We start from the raw sequence: 25,076 nt of genomic DNA, 5'->3' as shown, positions 1-25,076 counted from the left end.
AGCACCTGGTCAACATAATAGGGCAAGGGAGTTGAATACAAACACAGAAATCAGATTTGAGCTTGATTCTTTTTTTTTCTTTTTATTATTATTATTATTATTATTATTATTATTATTATTATTATATTTGTGTTTTAATTGTACACATCAGCCATGGGTTCCCCTGTCCTCCCCCCTCCAGCCTCCACCCCCACATCCCCCCCATCCCGTCCCCTCCACTCCCATCTCCTCCAGGGCCAAGACTCCCCTGGGGATTCATTTAAACCTGGTGGATTCAGTACAGGCAGGTCCAGTCCCCTCTTTCCAGGCTGAGCAAAGTGTCCCTGTGTAAGCCCAAGGTTCCAAACAGCCAGCTCATGCACTAAGGACAGGTCCCAGTCCCACAGCCTGGATGCCTCCCAAACAGTTCAAGCTATTCAACTGTCTCACTTATCCAGAGGGCCTGATCCAGCTGGGGGCTCCACAGCCTTTGGTTCATAATTCATGTGCTTCCATTCATTTGGCTATTTGTCCCTGTGCTTTTTGAGCTTGATTCTTACAAGAGCAATGCTTTAAACATTTCAAGTCTCTATATCTTGAAAAGATGAAAAAAAAAAATATGAGATGAACTAGATCCTAGAAATGATGTCTACTATAAATAGTGAGTTGAGAAAAATACAGGTAAGAATCCATTTGATGCTTCGGCAGACAAAACCATGTGCCCCTGTGATAAGGGCCACACAGAGACATGTATCTTGATACTTCAGACTGCAGATATTATTGGGACTGAGAAAGCACTCCACATTGGGAAACTATGTATTATAGGTGGCTTAAAAGCATTTATAAGGTATATCTTTTAATATAACATCATTTTCTACTCATCAAAGGAAAACATCAGTGTTCAATAAATAAATCAATAAATAAATACACAGCTTTAACATTGAATTGTGGTTAGTTTGAAGCAATAATTTGCTGACTATTTTATACACTGCATTCATCTCCAACTCACTAGTGAACTCTTAAATTTATCTTATACTTAAAATATTTTAGGCTAGTTTTTTTCAGGACATTTGCACATATCTGAGATCCCAAGCTCTTGAAAGCTGAAGGAAGAGGAACATGGTTTAGAGACACATTTTAACTACCAAATGAGGTGTTGTTTCCAAAACCAAAATATGAGTAATTTTACTAATATTATGTTCTCATACTGAAAAATCTACATGTAATTCAAAATGGAAAAGTCACAGGAATAGCTTCACTGTCTTCAGAATATGGGCATGCATTATAGCAGATAGCAGTAGAGAGATAGAACTGTCCTTTAGTGATAGTTCTGATGAGTATCTTCATCAACATTCTATAATGTCCTGATCATCTATTTTGCAATTTCAAGTAGATGACATAGTAATAAAAGCTATTTCTCTGTGGTCTCAAGGCTGTTAAATGGAAAAGTTATTAAACCTGTTCTGTATAGTCTTGATTTCCCCCTAATTTATTATTTGTTTTCTAAAAGCAAACACTTTGTTTTCTGTCAATTTATGAGAAAAACAGTAATAAATATTAAAATTTCTTAAGTTTTGACTGTTGGGTAAACTCCTACAAATTTATCTTCCTGAGGACCTGGACTTCATAAAGGTTACAAATAGACGACTGTTAAAACAAATGAGTGTTTTGACATGACTTTTGCCATTACTCTCTTAACATGTGGGTAGTAACCATCACTTCCTGATGTAGGAAATCGAAGTGTTATAGTTAGGGGATCTGTGCTGAACTTGTTATCATAGACCCTGGGAACTCTTACAGATTAGTTTCAACTGATAAACACAATAGGAAGTATACATTTAGAATTTGTTATTTTTGTTTTGTTTTTTTGTTTTTGTTGTTGTTGTTGTTGAAGGGTGAGTGATATGAGCCTGACCTGAAAAGCTTTAACTTTCAACTAGGACATTCTTGATGTATTAGCAAGTTCTTATTGCTCTTTGCTTGCACTTAGTAACAACCTCTTACTAAATGAAACTAAGTGCTGTAGAGGATAATGAAATCAGACAATCTAGAATATTAAGTTTTGTGGAATATTATTTTAATTGGGCAAAGATGTGTTACATTTATTTATGCTGTGGAATATTACTTTAACTATGTGAAGGTATGTTGCATTTGTTTCTGCTGCCTTTGTTAATGATGAAAAGATGTGTTACATTTGTTTGTGCTGTGTTTGTTAACTATGTAAAGATGTGTTGCATTTGCTTTAATTAAATAAAATTAACCTGAGCTCAGAGAGGCAGGGTTAGTAACTGGTTGACAGGAAGTGCCAGGGAGGATCTTAGTGCCTTTAAAAAAAAAAAAAAAAAAACCAAGTTGGGATCCTAGGGAAGGAAGTGGCTTCTAGGACACCGACAAAGAGAAATTTAACCAGTTGCTACTATAACTCTCTGAGATTGCGGGTTTTCAACCTAGCCTTTGAGTCTTGAATTTTATTAGAATAATAAAGATTTAGTTAGAACCACTCGGGGTGGTAGCAAGAGAGCCATTGTCTGGGGGAACAGAATTCCTTCTAGGATACAGTCTTGGTGGCTAGACCACTAGTAGTTCAAAGCTCAGCTAGCGTAACAAAGGTAAAACAGCAAGTAGGATCTTCAAATGTATATATTTTTAATAAGGTTTTCCCAGATCATTCAATGACAGAAAGTGTAGGTTTTAACTACTTTTTGATAATTCACAATGTGACTCAATGAGAAAGGAAGACAGGAGAGAAAGAAAAATAGAATGCTAGTAACTAATAGGTCACTTGAAATTCCCCAAAATGAGGGCGACTTACATAAGATAATAGTTAGAGGGAAAAAATAAAAATGGGTAGATTGGGGTTCTGTGGTAAATCTTGGAAGGATATACATGTAACTGAAAGTTTTCTGTGTCCTGGCTGGCTGATAGTTGGGACAAATCTCTCTGACCTGCAGTCCTGCAGCTGCTTATAAAATAATCGCTCAGAAGCTTATATTAATTAAAACTGCTCAGCCATTAGCACAGGCTAAATACCTACCAACTTAGCTTTTACACTTAAACTCAGCCCATTTCTGTTAATCTGTATGTCACCACAAGTCCCATGGCTTTACCTGTGTGCCATTACATGCTGCTTCCTGGATGGCAGGCTGGCATCTCCTGACTCAGCCTTCCTCTTCCCAGAGTTCTCCTTGTTTGCTTATCCTGCCTATACTTCCTGCCTGGCTACTGGCCAATCAGCATTTTATTTATCAACCCATCAGCACAACACACATTTACAGCATACAGAGTGATATTCCACAGCATATACATGTTTCTTATGTAGTGTGGATTTCAAAGCTTCTGTTTATCTAGGGTTCAAAACAACATAATTTATCCAATAACAAACTGAAAGTGATTCTCCCACCTGTTTGGCTAAGTCTTAATGAACCCTCACAGAGGAAGAACAATGTCACTAGGCCAGCTCTTTAATAACTTGGATAACACTTCAAGTGCAGAACAATAATGTATCTCTACACAGACATTTTATGAGAAAGTTCAAAGTTAAAGTCATTATGATATCCTTGTATTTCCACATTAAAAAGAATAAAAGGTTGATTCAGATGTGTCTTTTACTCACTTACTAATTATCTATTAATAATTAATTAATAATCTAATAGCTTATTGATCATCCATCTCAACACATTTTCATAATGTTTGACACCTATGATAATACAAACACCAAAAATATCAATAATCCTTGTTTATCAAAAATGTATTTCTTTTAATCTCCCAAAAGTTTCCCACTAAGAAACCATCCATAAGAGTGGAATGGTTACACAGTATGGAGAAACAGGGAAATTATACAAAAACAATACACCTGAAACCTTTGGTGTACCGGATTTTAATATGCTATCAGTAGCGACAGGGTAATGGTGGTAATAGTAGCAGCAGCAGTAGAGGTGAGAGTAAGAAATTCATTGTCAGACAGGCATGAGGGGACATGTAATCACCACACTCAGGAAGCAGAGAAAGGCCAATCATTACAGACCTTTTTAGCTAATGTCATGTTGAGTGCATACTCAGCTTTCATTCATACAGCCCACATACTAAACAATAAGGATTCACTTCTATGGGCTGGAGGGATTGCTCAGTGGTTAACAGCACAGGCTGCTCTTTCAGAGGTCCTGAGTTCTATTCCCAGCACCCACAGTCCCAAGGTACACAATTTCTTCTAATGTGCAGAAGTACATACAGATAAAACAAAAACACCCATATACATTAAATAGATAAATAAATAGATAGATAGATAGATAAGCAATTACAAACAAAGAATTCACTTTTAATATACTTCTGAGACATAGCATGAAAACCATCAAAAGATGGTATCTAAGCATCCTGGCACTTTAACATTTAACAAGCATGCTGATTATCTTTGATTTTCAGAAGTATTCTTAGTAGCTAATTTCTACAAGTTAAATCTGGTCTTCTAAAGTGCTATAAATATCTAGACAGTTGCCCTGTACACTAGGTGGTTCTAAGCATTTGTTATCTCATCCTTTAAGTTGCCTGAGATGCTGTGTAAGGCTTAGGTGAGTCCCATTTAAGGGTTGCTACAGCCTGTGTGGAAGATGACTGGACTCCTAATCACCCAAAGTTTTGAGTTGAACATAGTTTGTGGCTTTATTTTTGTACATCACCAGTGGTTGGACAGAAATCTTTTCACGTGGTTCTTCACACCTCAGGAAATCTCCTTAGCCTTGATTCATCAGGACAAGCAGACAGGAAGATTGTGAGAGTGGCAAGAAAAGATGTTTATAATTTTATCTTTGGCATTGTACATAACTTGCTGTATGTTTTAGTGATGTATTATTTTGTGGGAGTTTCACATGTATATATGCTATTTTGACCAAGTTCACCCCACCCTGTTCACCTTCAATCATTTCCCTTTGCCTTCACCACTATTCCCTACAAATTTCACATTGTTTTGTTTTTTATTGTTTGTTTGTTTTTGTTAAACCTATTGAGTGTGATTAATGCTACCAGTGTCCAAATGGGTATCAGACCAGGTTCAGGACCATTAGCAGTCTCTTAAGTGCTTCAAAATTGAAGAAACCTGACTATTGCCCCCAGAAGATATCAATTTCTCTGTAGTTATAGATGAGACTCAGGAACATGGCCCTCTATCCATGCTAGGACTACATCTGCCTTGATCTTGTGCAGGTCTTATGTATAATGTATACATTCACAGCTGCTGTGAGTTTATATACAATTGCCCTTCCACAACTGGAAAACACTGCTTGAGTTTGTCATTCACTGCCTCTGGGTATTACAATCCTTCTGCCTCTTGTTCCATAATGAGCCTTGGGTGGAAGGGGTAGGATAAATAAGTCCCATTTAGGGCATATTTTTTTTTATTTTCTGTATGTTTATCAATTGTGAATTGTTGTTTTAATGTCATTAAAACAAAACAAAAACGAAAAAATCTCAGAGACAGAAAGATGTATTAATTTATAGTTATATTAATACATCTTTCAAATTCAGCTTAGTAATATACTCTGTAGCCTGTGCCCTAAGAAATTATGGTTTCTTGGCCCTGTAAATGAAGCCAGAAATGGGTTCTGTCTCATAGAACCAGTCTTAAATCCAATCATAGAGTGATTGCTTGCTCTCATAATATGTACACAGTTCTTCCCAGAACTATAGAAACTGGCCAGGACCTATGTAGCTTTCAGAGGGGTACCAGCTTTATTATACAGTGTTTTATGACTCAAGTATGTGGTATTTTCAGGGGGAAAAGACATTACCACAATGTTCTCCAGGATATTAAGATCAATGATAATTTTCTGTGATGTTTGGACGCAACTATCCAGCAACTCCAACTACAAAAGAAGTAACCTAATCCTGACACTGGGGCTTTTATTTAATCACCTATGGGTCTAGGAATTACCTTGTCCCATTGTTGTAGGGTAACTCTATTGAACCCCTTTGCTTACAAACACACACACACACACACACACACACACACACACCAGTGCATACTTCTACAGTAGTCTCTAAGTGGCCCTTTTCAAACATCTTTAGTGTTAATTATTCCACCTGACTTTCTAGCCTCCACTATCCCTTCTTATGCCTTAACCTTAATATTTTTGTTAATTTAAACATAAGAGTTTATAGGTAATATGGGCACAATAAAGAAAGGGGGGCTTTATAGATGGTGTATTTGGTAGAATAGATAATTCAGAAAAATTACAAAGGATCACCTGACAAAGACCAGATGGTTTTGTAGACTAGTATTTAAATCAGTCTAATATATGAAGTATCAAATACTTTTTAAGAAAAATTTATTTTAGCTTATGATACAAATCAATGTATAATAGTGTTGATTTAATATTCACTATATGGTATTTTAAAAATAATTATGGTTATTTGTGGGACTGGCGGGTAAGAGAGATTTGTCCTGACTGGGCCAGGCAGGAAAACTCTAACTACAAATGGCGTCCAACGTGTTGGCAAGAATTTCCACCTAAAACCTGAGAAAAAAGATTCTAAGACGGAGCTAAAAACAGCTTCCTAGTTGTCTCTCTCAAGTTATGCAGCCTGCCAGTTTGAGCTACTATGGTGGGTTCCTGGCGTGTGCGTCTGACCTGCAGTATGGCGGGAATGAGGAATCTACAAGCGGCACATTACTCTGCTGCATGGTGGATTTGGTCTTTGCTAGTTTAAAAAAAAAAAAAAAGGTTTCTGGGCTATGCGCTGCTTTGGTAGAACTGCTTCTGATAGTTGATGGTACACATGGCTCAAGACACAGAGCTGGTGGTAAACTGAACCACCGCCATGTTGGGAAGCTGAGGTGGGCAGAGCCAGCAGCCACAGTGGCGTTTCAGTCTTACAAAGATGGATATTACACAGAGAATCTGGTTTGTCTTGTCTTTGGGACTTTTAACTGCAGAAAAAGATTTGATCGTAAAAGCTGTTGAGTTAAACAAATATGTAAATTTTAAAGGTACCTTGACTTCAAAATTTGGATATAAGGATATGTTGCTTTGGAAAAGAGTCTCTGCTTTTGTTTCCACAGAAAGCCAGAGGCTATGGATTTGTTCCAGATTAAGATACATCAGGTTTGATCAGCCAAGACCACCTGAAAGGTCTCCAACGACAACATAGCCCAGATGATCTGACATCCAGAATGGTTTCAAGGCAACTGGCTCAGAGGTTCACCCTAATGGACTACTCCATAATCCTAAAATTTTCTTTGTGTCCCCATAAGATACAGCGCGCTCCTCCAGCAGGAAGTAGCAAGAAAAACTACGCCCACATTCCCAAAATTATCAAACTGGCTTTGGAGATGGAATTGGCTCACTCCTTCTCTAAACCCAGACATATTGCTAAAAGAAAAGGTTAAGAGATTCTTGTGTCCCAAATCAGAAGAGCCCTCTGGTGTGGGACAGAGAAAAACCAATATTTTTATTTAAATCAGGTTGATTATAAATGCAATCTCTTTTTAAAGAAGAAAAGGGGATAGGATATAGATATAATAGGATAAAAGGGTAGATTAAGGAACTTACTTCTAAAGAGCAACAACTTGTTTAAAATGTTTTACATTGGTATAGACTTTAGTCTATGGATACAAACTTAAAGTTAATTTTATTATACTGTGTGTATATTTCTACTCATGTTTAAGGTATTATGTTTGTATAGCTCATTTTAAATTGTAATGGATAATTAAAAAGAGATTAATAATTAGTCATCTAGGATAATCATACTTGTAGCCATGTTAGTTAAGTCTACTAGGTATACACAGAGATATTTCAGGTAGATAGGTAATCTTCCAATACTTCAAAGACCTACAGAATATGGCATTTAAAATACTTTTAAAATTTAGACTTTCTGGACAGTGAGATATGTCTGCTCCTGGCAGCACTGATTTACTTCAGAGAGGAGGACAGGCATTGAAGACACTTCATATGGAGTTTATCTTCACCTTGGCAAAAACAGCCATTTGGGCAAGAAACTGTTCTTGCCTGGACTGCTCGATCAACTGGACATGCAGGACCCATAGAATGGTGACCACTAAACTTTGTTTGACAAAATGGTCCTTCAGGTTCCTGCTTCGCAGAGGAAACTGCCAGACATTCTACAGGACACTGAGAGAAGTGACCAAGAGACTCTAGCCCTGTGGGCTGAAGACAAATGCCCCAACTTTACAAAGGAACATTAGGTGACTGTTCAGGCTGCCAGCTGTCTCTGTCTACCCTGCAAGACTCCCAAAAGTTGCTTGCATCCTTCTCCCGGTTCTCAGGTAATATTATATCCTTCTGAGGTCTTTGATGTGGTTGAAGACTAGATAGTTATAATTTCCTCAGTTATGATAAAAGATACGTTAGATATAAAACCTTAGACTCATAAATATAAGATAGATAGGATATCTTCTTTAATATTGTAACTGTAATTCTTGCTTGATAATTGTTTTGTTATATTTAATTGTACTATGTAAAAGTTAAAACCTTCCTTAAAAAAAAAAAAAAAGAAAAGGGGAAGTGCTGTGGATATTGCTCTGTGTAAATAAAGTTCTGATTGGCCAGTGGCCAGGCAGGAAGTATAGGCGGGACAAGAGAGAAGAGAATTCTGGGAAGTAGAAGGGTGGAGAGACCCCGCCAGCCGCCGCCATGAGAAGCAACATGTAAAGACACTGGTAAGCCACAAGCCATGTGGCAAAGTATAGACTAACAAAAATGGGTTAATTTAAGATAAAAAAGCAGATAACAAGAAGCCTGCCACGGCCATACAGTTTGTAAACAATGTAAGTTTCTGTGTGCTTTCTTGGTTGGGTCTGAGCGACTATGGGACTGGTGGGTAAGAGAGATTTGTCCTGACTGGGCCAGGCAGGAAAACTCTAACTACAGTATTCTCTATATTATTTAATGTTAGATGAATGCATATATTTATAGGAAAGCTGTGTGTGTTTGTGTGTGTGTGTGTGTGTGTGTGTATACACAAATGCAGCACCAATGCAATTATTGATTTTGAACTTTTCCAGGATTTCAGAATTTTCAATGGAAGTTTTCTCTCATTTTTTAAAAAGGTGCATTTTGTTTTTTCAACCTTGATACTTTCAAAATACACCTGTATATTTTTAATTTTTAATATTTCTCTTATTTTTTGAGTTATTATTATCACAATTACATCATTACCCTTCCCTTTCCTCTTTCTAAGTCTTCCCATATATCCCTCCTTGCTCTTTCTCAAGTTCATTGCCTCTTTTTCATTAACTGTTGCTACATACATATATGGATACATATGCAAATATATTCCCAACAACATAAATACAACCCGCAGTTTTTCTTAATAAAAATGCTAATTTTCGTCCTGCATTTCTAAAGTCTAGCATTTACTAATAATATGAGCACTCCCACCTGCACACGATTTCAGCCTGACTCTTTCTCTCACAGTCATTTTCAGATAGCTTTCCTATAGATAACTAATAACTGGAATACTGTCCAAGCAAGCCTTATTCACGGATGAATTTGGCTTTGATGTCTTATAAGGGGTAACCAGGCCAGGCAATATGTCAGATGAATACAAATTTTTGCATTTACATCTTATTTTTTGCTTCATTAATTTTATTAACTTCCAAACTGATTATTTCTTAGAATTAAAATGTCATTTAATTTTTATGCCAAAATCAGATTCCTTACATTTTAATGCATTTAACTGAAATCTGATACCTAATTCTAAATTATGATCGTCAAAATCTTAGTTAGATTCATGCCACAAGATTAGAAAAATTAAATGAACAGTGGAAATACTAAATGACAAAGGTTTCTTTTAAGAAATGGTAATATAGCATTAAACGTTTAAGATAATGTATACTTCCTAGCAGTGCAGCTAAAGGTGTGTGCCTCAAGTTGGTGGGAATGCCCATACAGATAACGAGTGGCACGTAGAAGGACCAAGTCTTGGCCCTGAAGGACAGATTGTGCGGGATTTCTGTGGCATCACATTTAATCACAGAAGATTTCATTTTACTGCTTACTTACAGCAGTGAAAAATGGTGACCAGAAGGAAAGGCAAAGTGTGCGATCAATCTCCACCAGCCTTACTATCTTCCTGAGAAAGCAGCATAGCCTGAGAAGGACAAAGGGAAGAAGACCCTCAGGGAAAATGACAGGCGTGCGTCACGTTGTTGTAGTAATGTTGAATATGGCATAATGACAAGAGTAAAAATAACAAAAAGGGTGAAAACTACTGTTTTTGATGTGTAAATGCACCCCCTATTTCAATTGGCATTTTCATCACTATATGGGTGAGGCCCTATGAGATTTATCTAATTTGACACTTCTAAAATATGGTGCAATTATACAGAAATTCTGTCTTTCTTATAAGTCCAAATCTTCTCCATTATTATATGATGTTTGTCATCAAGAACCTTAGTGTGAGACGGTTGTGTAGTATGGTCTTTTTAGGGGGTTCCTAGCAATGGGATCAGGATCTATCCCTGGTGCATGAGCTGGCTTTTTGGAGTCCACTACCTATGGTGGGACACCTTGCACAGCCTTAATGCAGGGGGAGGGGCTTGCACCTACCTCAACTGAATGTACCAGGCTTTGCTGACTTCTCATGGGAGGCCTTACCTTTTCATAGGAGGGAATGGGGAGTGGGTTGGGGATGGAAGACTCGGGAGGGAGAAGGAGGGATGAGAGAGGGATCTGAGGTTGGTATGTAAAATGAACAAAATTTCTTAATTAAAAAAAAAGAACCTGAGTTATAGCAATAGGCATGAACTTTTAACTCATTGTTTCTTTCCTAGAGTGATCACATAGGAAGTTTGAATCCTACATGAGGAATCCTAGAATCACTTATTAGATTTTTCTACTATTCGGAAATCGTAACTATAACTATAGTACTATATGGTAATATTCAAAGAAGCTTAACCTTCAAAATCATCAAATGGAAGGCTCCCCTTTTCCAAGACTGCAGGCAGACCCTGCAGTCTCCACACCCTGCCCCCACACCCATTTGCCCGAGACCCCAGACACTTCCTGAGACTCCGAGACCAGCCCCCAGCTTCTATCTTGCCCTGGAACTCCCACCTGGACCAGAGGTGAGTGCCTGGGGTCACACCTAGAGAGGCCCACACCTGGGTCCCAGCCTGGGGTACCAGCCACTCTGGGGAAGACCTGCTCAACTGGGCCCCAGGTTCTGGCCATAGGGCAGGATCCCCATCCCCACCAGGAAGGTTCCCCCTCTTCAAGACCCTCTGGTGAACCCTACAACCTCCACTCCCTGCCCCCACACCCATCTGCCCAAGACCCCAGCCACTTCCTGATACTCAGAGACCAGCCACCAGCTCCCATCCACCCCGGAACTCCCATCTGGACCAGAGAGACCCTCCAGTAGACACTACAACCTTACCGCCTTGCCCCCACACCCATCTGCCAGAGACCCCAGCCACTTCTGGAGACTTAGAGACCAGCGTCCAGCATTATCCTGCCCCGGAACTCCCATCTGGACAAGAGGAGTTACCATCTGGACAAGATAAGGAGACCCCAGGGACTTCCTGACACTCAGAGTCCCGATCCCAGCTCCTATCTGGCCAGCACTCTCATCTGGACCAGAGCTCCCATCCGGCCCAGAGCTTCCATCTGGACCAGAGAGAGGCTCCCTAAATCTGTCAGCTCTGTCTGGACCAAGTACACTGATAAGACCAAGAATGACTCCACAAGGAGATGGGCAGACGTCAAGGCAGAAGTATATACAACAAAATAAAGAGCAATACAGTATCACCAGAACCTAGCCCTTCTCCAACAGCTAGACCTGAACATCACAGAATGGAATAAGCAAAAGAAAACAACCTTATAAGTGACATCAAAATCATCAAATGTTTTCTATAAAAAGAAAGTCCATATTATTCACAAAAACGTGGCTGCTTTTTCTCTGACTATGATGCCAAGGGTAAATAATATCCATAAAGTTTAAGAATCTAATTTAGACTCACATCACCAATCCAGTTCTGATACTTTTCCAAAAAATATGATGACTTCAATAACTTCAGGGTAACCCCCTTTTAAATTTCATTATATTTGTATGAATTTCAGGTTGCATTAACCTATGCACGTGAGATGCGCGTATGGTACCCATGGAGGCCAAAAGAGAGCATTAGAAGTCCTGGAACTAGAGTTACAGTTGTTAGCCACCATTTAGGCATGGAAAATAAACCTGGGTCCTCTTAAAGGCAATAAAATGCTCTTCACCACTCAGCCATCTCTCCATCCCCAGAGTTTTGCTTAAAGAAGATATTAAGAGCAAGAGATTTTTTGTTTGTTTGTTTTTTGTTTTTCAAGACAGGCTTTCTTTGTGTAGCTTTGGTGCCTTTCCTGGATCTTGCTTGTAGACCAGGCCAGCCTCAAACTCACAGAGATCAACCTAGCTCTGCCTCTTGAGTGCTGGGATTAAAGGTATGCACAACCACTGCCAGTCTCAAGAGATTTTGATAAAACAAATAGGTGAATCATATAGCTCCCAACACTACTGTGACTTTAAATTTCTTTTTTGTTCCATTTATTTAGTATTAGTGCCACACTTCACATACGTAGGTCAGAGGAGTTCTCTACTTCTAAAGTATTAACACCTAGGATGGAATTTATAACATTAGGCTGGGCAGCAAGTACCTTTACCCATTGGGCCATCTCATCAGCCTTATATTTAACTTATTAATGTTTTACTTTAGTTTTAAATGCAGAAATTAACTGGTATGCATATGTGACTGTTGCATAACATAAAGGAAATTAGGTGTTTTATTAGTCAATAGTGCATTGCTATGTCTTCACTTATAGTACACTTAAAAAACAGTTTGCCTTTGGAAATAACTAGATAACATGGATTCTTTTTCATTTCCATTGTTTGAACAGAGACCCATATGTAGCATGAATCTTAAAAGGTCTTATTAATAAAAACAAACCTGGAGACAGATATTGGGGTAAACACTGAAAGACTGGAGAAACAGAAGAAGCCACCTCACCTTGTCAATTCCTCAGCTGATCTTGTTTCCCCAAACTGGAAGCCTCTGAGTCCTCACCAGAATGGATCTCAGCTGAATTGTTGCTGAAGTTAAAAGCCTAAAAAGACTCTAATTCCTGGTCCTCACACCTTATATACCTTTCTGCTTCCAGTCATCACTTCCTGGAATTAAAGAAGAAATGGAATATGAATTGTGAATGTTTCTAGACCACATTTTACAGAGTCTAGTGTATAGTCTGTGGAAGAGACCATAAGAGCCTGATCTTGCTGGGCGGTGGTGGCGTAGCTGTGAGTTTGAGGCCCGCTTGGGCTACAGAGTGGAAAAATGCATATGACAGATTTCAGGAGGAAGTTGAGAGAGATCATTGCAAGACATGATGATTTTAATAGAACTAAAATGTTAATGCTAGGTAATATAAAGTGGTAAAGAAATGTGGAATCCCTAGGAAGAATCTACTTAGAAATATAAGTTGCATTTTTAGCAGAAAAATAGTAATTTAAAAGTTGATAGATTCCTGGGAATTTCCCTAGCATCAGGTTTCTCCCTTACCCAATGTCTATCTATATCAAGATATCTCTTTCATTGCTCTCCCACTCTGTCCCTCCCCCAGCTCAACCATCCCATTCCCACATGTTCTCATCTCCTATCCACTCCCTCTATCCCCGCTCCCCATCCTCAGTTTACTCATCTAGATCTTCTCTCTTTCCCTTTCCCAAGGAGATCTGTACATGGCTCTTAAGGTACTCCTTGTTTCCTAGCTTCTCTGAAGTGGTGGGTTGTAGTCTGAGTATCCTTTACTTAACACCTAGTAACAACTTATGAGTGAGTACAGACTATGTTTGTCTTTCTGAGTCTGGTTTACCTGACTCAGGATGATATTTTTTAGTGCCATCCATTTGCCTGCAAATTTAATGATGTCATTGTTTTTTACGGCTGAATAATACTACTTGTATATATGTACCACATTTTCTTCATCCATTCTTTGGTTGAAGGACATCTAGGTTGCTTCCAGGTTCAATCCACAAGGACAACCCCAGATTAGACTTCTAGCAACAGTGGTGAGGGTGCCTGAATTGGCCTACCCTGGTAATCAGATTGGTGAATACCTAACTGTCATCATAGAGCCTTCATCCAGGAAATGATGGAAGCAGATACAGAGATCCACATCCTTGCACCAGACTGAGCTCCAGGAGTCCAATTGAAGAGAGGGAAGACAACTTATGTAAGCAAAGGAGGTCAAGATCATGATGGGGAAACCTAACTGTACCAAGCTCACAGGAACTCTCACAAACTTTATACCAACAGCTATGGAACCAACATGAGACCAGACTAGACCCTCTGTATATGGGAGACAGTTGTGAAGCTGGGTCTGTTTGAGGGGCCCCTGACAGTGGGATCAGGATCTGCCCATGGTGCATGAGCTGGCTTTCTGGATTCCATTACCTATGGTTAGACACCTTGCTCAGCCTTGATGCAGCAGGGAGGGGCTTGGTCTTGCCTCAACCAAATGTACCAGGTTTACATTTCCCCCCATGGGAGAACTTATCTTATTGGAAGAGGGGATGAGGGGCAGGAGGGAAGGTTGGGAGAGCAGAAGGAGGAACTGTGGTTGGTATGTAAAATGAATAAAAAATAAATAAAATAAATAAAAGTTGATGGAAGTGTAAATTATGAATTTAGCTAGAAAAACAATACAGGGATTTCTCAATTAAAAAAATCACCCTTCAATCTTCCTTCTGGGTACACATCCATGAAAGTTATAATCAGTGCCTCTGAAAAGATATGTGTCCTTTGTATCCATTGCAATGTTATCACAACTGTGACTATAGAGTCAACCAACTGTATAGCACTAAATGTATGGAGGACACCATGTTAGGTGAAGAAAGACAAAGAAAAACAAGTACTATATCATCTCACACAGGGACAATGAAAAGTCTGTTTCATAAGGCATGTGGCAAAATGGTCCCAGATGGGGAGGTAGTAGTCAAAGATAGAAAGTTACAATTGGGCAGAATAAATTCTGGAGACATATAATATGGTAATTATAGTTAGTATTAGGAATAATGTACTTGTCGGGATGAACTGTGCTCAGTGGGTAATAGCACTTGCTGCTTTCCCAGAGGACCCATGTTCCACTCACCATATGCAAATCAGGCAACTCACAACTATTTTTAACTTTAGCTCTAAGGGAATGTGACAGTTCCGGCCTCTTCAGGCACCTGCATTTATATGCACATACCTACATAAACACTGTAGTAATATTTTATTTGTGCACCCTAATAAAGCTTATCTGGGAATCAGAGGACAGAGCCAGCCACTATATTAAACATAGAGGTTAGGCAGTGTTACTACATGCCTTTAATCATAGAATTCAGGAGGCATAGATTCATCCGGATCTCTGAGTTCAAAGCCACACTGGGAATAGAGCCGGGTGTGGTGACATACGTCTTTATTCCTAGCACTAGTTAACCACAGAGGTCTGGAGGTCTATACAGATGACAGGAAGTGATAGTGCTGTGCATAAAGAGGAAGTGATGTAGCTGGGCGGAGAGAGAAAGTAAGATGGCAAGGCACAGAAGGTATATAGGCATGAGTATACAGGAAGTAGTTCTCTCTTGGCCTGAGGATTTCTTAGTGGTAAGAACTTGTGGCTGGCTTGTTTTTTCCCTCTGATCTTTCAGCTTTTACCCCAATATCTGGATCTGTTTTTTTTATTAATAATACCATTTAGCAATTCATGTTATAGCACACACTCCTACATGTAATTAAAAATAATATAAATAAATCTTTAAAAGAATAATATAATAGTAATGTTAAGAAATTGATTTTGAAAAATTACCAAAAATAAGTAACATCAGGATGAGAACATTAATTTGCTTTATTTATACATCCATTTATACATATTTACATGAAAATAGAATTATATATAATAAATGAAACTTTTATTCATCATGTTTTAAAGCATTCAATAAGAAAATAAAAAGATCTTTGTTAAGCTGTGAGACTATCCATTGTTTCTATGTGCAAAGAAAGTGATAACATGAAAGTCAGTTTGTAGAATGCCTTATGCATGAATAAATATAAAAGAAATTATTTCTGTAATCATAATTCTCCAGAAACTGAGACAGAGGATAACAAGTATGAGGACATTCTTTCTAGCACAGTGAGACTGTCTCAAATAAACAAAATTTAAATACAACTAAAGTTATTCAATAGTAACCAATAATAAAATGATTCTGTTCATTTTATTTAATACACAAATGAATACTCTGCTGAAAATAAGGGAATGATGTCTTCCTATCTTTTTAAGCAGTTTACACATTCTCCCTGTAAGTTATTGCCATAGTTCTGAGTTGTTTGGCTAATTTTTCAGTTCAGGTTTGATGTGGTAATTTCACATCTTTTACCAAGAATATTGGTGACTGTGCCTTCTGTTTCGTTTTATACCTGAACTGTAAAATTTTCTGATCCAAACTTGTTTCTTTGTGATTTAGCTGAGTAAAAAGGAAGGCTGAACAGTGTGAGGAAGATGAGAAATACATAGGGTGATCTTCTTTTCTCATCTTCCTTCTGATTCCAGGTGTGCTGGCAGCTTTCTTGTAGAAGGTAAATCTGTTTGTCACCAAAGCTGGCTTTGATTATATTTTGTAAGGTCCTAGGTGAAATTTTAGTCCAATCTCAGGCCCTCTGTTGCTTCACATGACTCAGTTCCTGAGCTGTCTCCAGCACCATAAGAAAAGTCTTTGTGAAACATATATCTTCTCTAGAGGGCACTAGGTGTCATCTACTTTTTTTAATGTGGTACCTGCATTTTAAATCTTCAGTGTTTTTCTTCCATGATTTTCTTATCAATTTTGTACATAAATAAACTTATATTTGGTTTGCTTAGTGTAGGAAAGAATAAGGAAATTGGTGTTAGTACTGTATTTTGTTCATGATTGTCAGTTATGTATTTTGTCTCACTTATTAAAGCTCTTTCTGTCATGTTTTCAACTTCAATACTTACAGGAAGACTTGGATCATCCAAAATTTTCTGACACTGAATATAGATGACAACAAATACTTGTACAGAGAAGTTTTAGTACACAGATGTCTAAGCTGTTGTCTTGGGCCAGATTCTCACTTATTTTGCCAAAAGCAAAGATCAATTAAATGGAGTTAGAACTTCCTGCCATGTTGTATTCACATTCTGGCTCTCAAGGGACATCAACCCTAACATGTTTAAGTTTGTTTAGTCCCTTTAAATAATCTGGACAATTATGCCACTTGCTTTATTGTTGATTTTTAATCTGTCTTTTAAAACAAACATAACGTTTTCATGCATGCTGAATTTGTTTTATTTGGCTCTGGAATACTTTTAAATTCTGGAGATAACAATCTTAAATCACACTGGCATCATTTTGGATGGGTGGCAACATGACATGCAACATCTTGTTATCAAAGCCACACAGAATTGCAAGCTTCAGATTGAAAAATTTAGATTTATAATCAGAAGTAAGTTTTGTATATTTGTTTTGCCATTCATCTAACAAAGTCTGAAATAGAAACAGAATATCAAAGTCTTTGAAGAAAAATGAAGAATAGAAATTTCAGTTATGAGTCCTTCTGGAAGTTTATCAGCTTCCTCACCTAGCAGTTTTCTGATCACAACAGCATGCAGTCCACAGCATGAACTACCAGCATCTCCTTGAGCAGACCAGTTCTACAGGAACAAGTCTGAGATTCTCTGAGGTTTGAATATTCCCCAAAACTTAGTATTGAAACTCAATCAGCAGAGTTCCAGCATTAGACATGAAGTTTTGAGAGACATCACATCCTAAAACAGAGTCCTTCATGGAAAGATTGGGGCATTCAGGGCAGGGCCTGGCCATTCACTGTGTGCAGATGTTTTTTTCTCCATTGAGGTTTCAGCAGTGAGGCATTTTCTGTGGAACAGAGGTCTCCTTCCTCACACAGGACCTGCTGCTGGTGTTGTAATAATGTTTTTTTCAGCATATTAAACATGAGTTTTATTGCTTATAAATCCTTCAATATGTAGCATTTTGTTATAGCAGCAGAGAAAAATTGAAACAAAAATTATTCCTAGTAACTCTATCAATCCTTTTAGGCACCACAGTTAATGCATGAAATACAGAACACCCCTGGATGAATTTTTCCTACCTATGTCACCAGAGTCAAATTCATCCCAGTAAGTCATTAACATAGTCGTGACTTACTTGTGATTAAATAAAATATGTGATTTTGTTAATTCATTCTTGTTGTTTATTGTTTGTTTGTTCTCTTGGAGCTCTGTTGTGTGATTTAAACTCTATAACTCGAAAACTCTCAGATAGTAGAATTTATAATGGAATTTTCATAGATAATCTAAGGAGGTAAACATTAAGAAACAGATAGAAATTTGAAAATTAATAAACTTTGTTACATGGCAGTAAAATATTTGGTTACGCCTGCCAACAAACACATCTTCCAACAAGCCACATATCAAGGGAAAGGAAAAGTATGATCATATAATCAAAACCATCTCCCTGCCAGTTTCTTCAAAGCTATAAAGGCCCTAAACATGCAAATATGTGCTTTCAATTTCTATGCAGAAACATTCATTTCCAAAACTCAACTCTTCACCATACTCCAGGGACACTTTTATCCTATGGAAGAACTGCTTCACCCCTTCCTCTCTGCTCCAGAGCTTGATGTGTGTCTTCATATCAACACTTTCAGTTTATGCAGCCCTCTAAGTGCCTACATGATGTAGGCTTGATCTCTTCCACTTGTTACACTGTAGTCTCACTGACTGAATAAGCTGGTCAACAACAAACCTCCACATTGCGCAGTTCTAGAGTCTGGAAAGCCTAGTACAAAGTTATTAGCATCAAGAGCTTGTTAGTGCCATCTCTTGTGATACTATCATCACTACTGCGATGCTATGGAGCCTTTATGAGACCTGTCATCAGATACTCAAAGGATAAGGTACCTGTTGGGAGTATTTTCCACAAGTGGTATTATTGGTTCTGTTTATGTCTCAAAGTTCACACCTTGTCATATTATCATCTTGTGGGATGAACTTCAGTATATGAACTTTTAGAAAACAAATATTTAGACCATTACACTTGCAAGTCCATCAATTATAGAATATGTACATATTCATGTAAATATTATATTCCTATTGTTAATATAAGCAGACTTTTTGGTGAGTTTTATTGTTGTTGTTTTGCGTTGTTTGATTGTTTCTATATTTTGTACAATGTTGTTTTGTGTCTCTGATTTAGTATTGGGAAAACTGATACATCTCAAATATTGATTTATTTTCCAAACTAAAGTAACAGAATTTGCCTGTATTTATATGAATCTTTTATGATATTTGTCAACTTTTATTTTTTGGTTATTTTTAGCACATGGAAGTACAAATTAACATTTATACATTGCTCTTGTATCCAATGACTTTGTTTCCATTGCAATCTGCAAAGTTCACTATAGGCTCATTCCCTAGCTTGCATCACTGTTTGAAATGCTATGGGGCCTTTAGGAGATGGGACCTAACTGGCTGATACTGGTCAGCAGGGCAGACAGTGCAATACTATACCCATCCTTGGTTCTAACTGTAATCTGCTTCCTCTTCTATGTGAAATGGTCCCACTTCATAGTCAACCAAACAGGGTGTCCTGCCAATCCATACCTCTAATTCTGGTGCACTAAAATTTTTCTGAACCTTTAAGTCAAAATAAAACTGTCCTATTCTCAGTTGTTTGTATTGGTTACTTTGGTAAAGCATTGGTTAACAATAGCTAACTAACACAAACATGCTGTACTCTTTTGCTATTTCTAATTTTGTTCTTGAATGCTTTTAGAATTTCTAAGCATTTTCATATCTATTATGTTTAACATACTTCTCCCTTTTAATGTTTAATAGTACATCTGTTTACTACCTCAATGCTGTCTAGACACTCTGACGAAGATTTTTTTCTCCTCTATATTATTAATTTAATGTAGAAGAATGGCAATACAGGCAGACACTATGACTTTGCCATATTACTTTGCAGGCATAATTAAGGGTTTAGATGAATAGATTATCATGCAGAAGCTCATGAATCCTTAAAAACAGACACCATTAACTGGCTGAAATCAGGAAAAAGCAGAACAAAAGAGAAACCTGCCACATCAGGTAGAGGCCATTTGGAAAGCTGAGGTGGCACAAGAGCAGCTTCTAAGACCAAGATGTATCAAACTGGTGACAGGACCAAAGTCTTGTGACCAGAAAAGGAGTTTAATATGGCCAAGAACTTGAATGAAGCCAAAAATAGGCTCATCTTGGAGTCTTCAGGAAGAAGCACACCCAAATGCATTGACTTCTGCCTTCTGAGAGGCTGTACAAAAAATTTTAGATACAGAAAGAAAATATGGAAAAACATATGATAGTATTTGACAAATGAGAAACATGAGACAGACTTCTTAGTCATGGAAAACAGCAAATACCAACAGCCTTAGTTGTGTTTCTATTATTGTGATAAGATACTATGGCCAGAGATACTTATAGAAGAAAGAATTTATTTATTTCTGGCTTATGTTTTGGTCATAATGGTAGGGCATGCAGATAGGCTGGTGTGGCATTGGAGCAGTAGCTAAGCAGATCAGGATCCACAAGAAAGAATAAGCAGAGAGCATGCTGGGAATAGCATGAGGATTTTGAAATCTCAAGTTGCACCCAGTACACACCTCCTCTAATAAGGGCATACATCTTAAATATTCTCAAGTAGTTTCACCAATTAGGAACCAAGTATTCAAATATATGCAGCTATGGGTACTAATTTCATTCAAACCAAGCTGCAGCCAACTCTTAACTCATCTATGAATGTGTCAGAGCACACTCTGAATGTGGCACCCTCAGAAAGATGTTTATCCTTTATATGTTTGTGATGGAAAGACACTGCCTTTCTTAAGGATGTGTGTGTGTGTGTGTGTGTGTGTGTGTGTGTGTGTTTATGTCTGTGTCTGTGTCTGTGTGTCTGTGTCACAGAGTAACCAATGGATTGAGTTTTAGACAGCAAAGGAATTAAATTCTACCACAAATATATAGGATTCACAAATATAAATATTTCATAAGTATATTCCTTTAGAGACTTTCTAGCTAAGTGTCCTGTCAATATATTTCTTCACACATGTTTTTGTAAATGAGGAAAGAGTAAACAAATATTTTAGTCAGAAGTAGTTTTAAATGTTCATAGATACCAGGAAAAACAATTTTTAATCTGTTTACCTTCTAACTTATTCTCACTGTTTTTTCCCTTTAATTTTTACTCTTTATCAATTCTCATGATATGTTTAAATTTTAGAAGTTGTGATTTCTCCATATCATAAAGATTTGCAGGAGAATGTGTCCAGGTGTTTTGGCACATGCTATTAATCCCCACATTCTTAAGGGGTAGTCAGGTGTATTGCTGAGTTTAAGACCAGCCTCATCTACTAAATGAATTTCAGAGTGGCTAGGGCTACAGAGTGAGACCCTACTTAAAGTGAAAAATATATTGTAATGGATCAGATAGGCTTCAGTAGAATCTAAAAAGGACTTCAGATAATTCATGAAAATATGAGGAAATCATAAGATTGCTATGAAAAATAAGTAGTAAGTACCTATGTAGCATCTTTTCTATGACCTGACAAGGTTTATCAGGAAAAGTAAGATAAATGTTTCTTATTGCACCTACGTTCTCCTGATAATATTCTCCCAGCTTCTATCTCCCAGTCACAGGCTTTGATCTCACTATAACTGGCACCAAACACATAGCAGTCTTTGAGGAACTGGAATAACTTGGGACAGCTCTGAGCTTGACCTTTTCCTACTGTTGTTGTTTGTGGACTGTGTTGATTCTCAGTTGATGGTGACCTATGATATTAAACAGGATGATATTTTCCTGGAAAAATTACATACCTTAGCAACTTTCAAAACTCACAGTGGGAAATTCACAGTTCAGAATCTGAACTTCCTGTTTTGACTTTAAGTGTGAGAAGCTAACTAAACATTCTATTCAGTCTAGGTTTATTTTCCATATGGGTTTGTGTCTGTGTGACTATAAGCCACAGCAAGATAGGTGAGAGTAAACTAATGGAGTTTTACTCTCATTGTACACATTATCAATAGAAGAAGGTTGAAAAAGTTGTAGGTATTTTAGATCCTATGATGTTCAACAATTAAATGATAAGGTTGATAGTTGACCATGTGTTAATTTGTGATCTTATATCCATAAAGAATTATCCAGCTTAAATATGACAGCCCTTGCAAAATAGAAATACTCAGTTCATAAAAAAAATAAAATAAAAATATAGAGAGAAACAAACAAACAAACCAAAATGCAACTAGAGTGTGAGGGTCCATCCTTCAACCCTGCAATTCCCCAGATACTCCTGAGTAGAAGCAGCAGGAAATATTAGTTGGAAGGATAGAGGGGAAAGAAAGAGATAGAAAATACAAGATAGCCTCAAGAGGGCCAGGATTCTAATCCATCAGGCTTTAACTGTCTCTGCTCTAGAGTATTTAAAGGAATGTCAAGGGGTGGAGCAAAAGACCTCCCTCCAGCAAAGCCAAGTGCAGACATGTGCACTCAGGCCCATAGTCCAATCATCCTACTTCTCTATGCAAACCTGCTGGGTAAAACCCAAATGTACTCCAACACACACACACGTGTGTGTGTGTGTGTGTGTGTGTGTGTGTGTGTGTGTGTATGTATGTATATAAAACCTCTACATTAAGAGTTCATAGCAATCTCCATAGCTGTCACACCTTCCAGTATAGGAGTAGAGGATGATAAAGTTTGCATTTCTTTTTTTGGAATTGGTCTAAGGTGTCTACAGCAGTCTTAGCTGCATCAAGCCCTTTCTAAATAAAAAACTCTGGATGCAACTGCATCAAACTTAAAAACTGCCTTAGCTTCATCATTAACAGGTTAGCATAATTTGAACAAAAATATTGCTATACATACTTACAATTCTCTCCATCTTACAGATTAAAGCAAACTCTAAATAGAACCATTTGAATTTTTTTGCTAACAAAACATAGCATAAACTTCTGATGTATTCAATCAAACTTAAATACTTCCCTAACTTCACCAATCCATGGTGCATCAATATTCATAAGTTAACATAATAATTCTAACATGAACATTACTATACACTTTTATAATTCCTACAAACATACATTCAAAGGCATTAGTCTTAATATGACCATTAATACTTTCTTACAAATCTGCATACAAAAGCAATTTTTTAATATAACCATACAAACATAAAATTAATTAACTCAATTCAAGTAACACTAAATTATTTTTTAATTAAATAGACTGAGGAATATTAACACTCCTCCTTTTCTTTATATTTATTTAAAAAAAACCCAAACTTCTCTATTTAAGCAGTTCCATTTTTTAAACAGTTCCATAAATCATCAGCATTGATAGAGTCTATATACACAAGTAAATTAATACTGTCCCATTGTAATGATTTCTTTACTGTCCATCTCACTTCTTTTTTTTTTTTTTTTTTTTTTTTAGGAGAACATATATTTATTGTTCAGGGACCTTGAACATGTGCAGGATAAGCCAAATCTCTGTTTTCAACTTTAAATTTACATCTGTCCATTGACAACAGTACACCAATATATAAGGTTATTAGCTTTGTTTACATGAGATAACATTTGTATAAACTCTTCACATGACAAGCTAGATATGTGAAACTGAGCTCTGTATCAGAGGTTGTCTAGTATCTCGCTCCATAGTTCCGGGATACACCATTAATTACATTGCAGTTCCCCTGGATTAACTTCCCCAGTACTGGGATGCCTGTATTGAGTCACAGTGCCCATTTTGTAAAGACAGATTTTTCAAAACATTATTTACTATAGAGTGTTTATGGCTGTTGGTAAAGTTGTTTTCTGTATTTGGCCATTTGAATGTGGTTTTCAGCAGTTGAAGAGTACAGAACAAGGATCCTTAGGATCCCTAAAGATCAACAGGAATGGAGAAATAGTGGGGAAGCCTGCAGTCAAAGCTTCACCTACATGCCTCAACAAGAGACCCCAGTCTGTTAAAACAGTGTGAAAGATGATACAAATAAAATTTAGGAGGTACAGGGCAACAAATGTGACCACCACTATCAGGATGGTCAAACCATCTCACTTCTTAAGTTTAACAGTTCAAAAAGTACTATTGCTAAAAGGTCTACTGAGTGCTTTAAATCGAGGCCTGGCTTGTCAGTTGCCCTGAAGTCTATGTATATAAAAGAGCTCCAAATATGAGGAATTCCATAACCAAAACTTATGCAATTAACAATTTTAGTTCAAACAAGCATTTCTGCAACTTTCATACTCAGCTACTGCTGTGCTTTGCAGTTCCCAGACCTCTGTGTCCTGAGGCCAGAGAGCCTCCAAATACCTTACAACCACATGGGCTCAAGGCTCCTTTAGCTGCTATGAGCTGAACTGTGGTCCTTCCATAGCAACCTGGCTCTGGTAGGAAACTCATTACCCAGCTCCTGAAGCCACTCAGACCCAAATAAACACACAGACGCTTATATTATTTAAACTGTTTGGCCTAATGGCTCAGGATTCTTGCTATATAGATCTTAAATCTGAAATTAACCTATTTCTATTAATCTATAAGTTGCCACATGGCTTGTGGCTTATATCTTCTCATGGCAGCAGCAGCTGGCAGTGTTTCCTCACTCAGCCTTCCACTTCCCATAATTCTCCTCTCTCCTTATCCCACCTATATTATACTTCCATACTTCCTGCCTGGCTACTGGCCAATCAGCATTTTATTTATCAGTCAATAAAAGCAACACCTTCACAGCATACATACAGAAAGACATCCCACAGTACCAGAGAATCTCCAAACACCTCAGAGCCACATGGGCTCAAGGATCCTTCAGCTGCTATGAGCTGAACTGTGGTCCTCCCACAGCAACCCTGGCTCTGGAAGGAAACTCATTACCTTCTTTGTGGAAGGTCCAAGTGCTCAGCAAACTAGGTCCCAGCTACAGATCTGTGGTCTGGCTATTCAGCCTGGAGTGCTCCTTGGTTCCCATGTGTCCTAGCTGCTTGTCTGGCACAGACACTGCTCTG

Source organism: Onychomys torridus, chromosome 4, assembly GCF_903995425.1.
Source record: "Onychomys torridus chromosome 4, mOncTor1.1, whole genome shotgun sequence".
Taxonomy (NCBI): Eukaryota; Metazoa; Chordata; class Mammalia; order Rodentia; family Cricetidae; genus Onychomys; species Onychomys torridus.
The sequence above is the reverse complement of the archived record's forward strand: the minus strand, read 5'-3'. Positions refer to the sequence as shown.